At 49.9% G+C, this 541-nt stretch overlaps 2 non-coding genes across 2 annotated transcripts; both read right to left on the bottom strand.

Moving 5' to 3' along the window:
- Nucleotides 1-108: 108 nt before the first annotated feature.
- Nucleotides 109-181, bottom strand: trnaf-gaa (transfer RNA phenylalanine (anticodon GAA)). The gene has a single exon. It is a non-coding gene; the product is annotated as a tRNA-Phe (tRNA).
- A 96-nt stretch (nucleotides 182-277) lies between these two features.
- trnai-aau (transfer RNA isoleucine (anticodon AAU)) lies at nucleotides 278-351 on the bottom strand. The gene has a single exon. It is a non-coding gene; the product is annotated as a tRNA-Ile (tRNA).
- Nucleotides 352-541: the final 190 nt, after the last annotated feature.

Raw genomic sequence — 541 nt, 5'->3', positions numbered from 1 at the left:
CAGATAGCGCTGTGACTGTGGGGAAGCAGTTAGATAGAGGGGCTGGAACCCAGTGATTAGTGATTGGTTACTGGCCCCCTCGAACAATAGGAAAAGACTGGTGGTATCTGCCGAAACCCGGGATCTAACCAGGGACCATTAGATTTTCAATCTAACGCTCTACCAAATGAGCTCTTTTGGCCACAACTGCACACTGTTTAGACAGCGGGTATTTCCGTGAGACCACCTGTCAATTTGCACGAAGAGCAGAGCTGAGCTCCCAGAGAACAAAAGAGGCTGGCCCGTACAGGGATCGAACCCGCGACCTTGGCGTTATTAGCACCACGCTCTAACCAACTGAGCTAACCGGCCTGGTTTTGCTTGGGCTTTTGCCCGATTGACCAAAAACTTCCTGATTGTTTGTGAACCTAAAGAGAAAATTGTGCTTAAGGTCCAAACCTCACTATGGGCTCGTCCGGGATTTGAACCCGGGACCTTTAGCACCCTAAAAATGGGGTTTTCATAGGCCATCATATATGCCCTGGCTGTCCTACGGGATTTC

Source organism: Sinocyclocheilus rhinocerous, unplaced genomic scaffold (genome assembly GCF_001515625.1).
Source record: "Sinocyclocheilus rhinocerous isolate Xijiao unplaced genomic scaffold, SAMN03320098_v1.1 scaffold18954, whole genome shotgun sequence".
In the NCBI taxonomy this organism is placed as follows: Eukaryota; Metazoa; Chordata; class Actinopteri; order Cypriniformes; family Cyprinidae; genus Sinocyclocheilus; species Sinocyclocheilus rhinocerous.
Note: the sequence above shows the minus strand (reverse complement) of the source record. Positions and strands in the feature narration are given on the sequence as shown.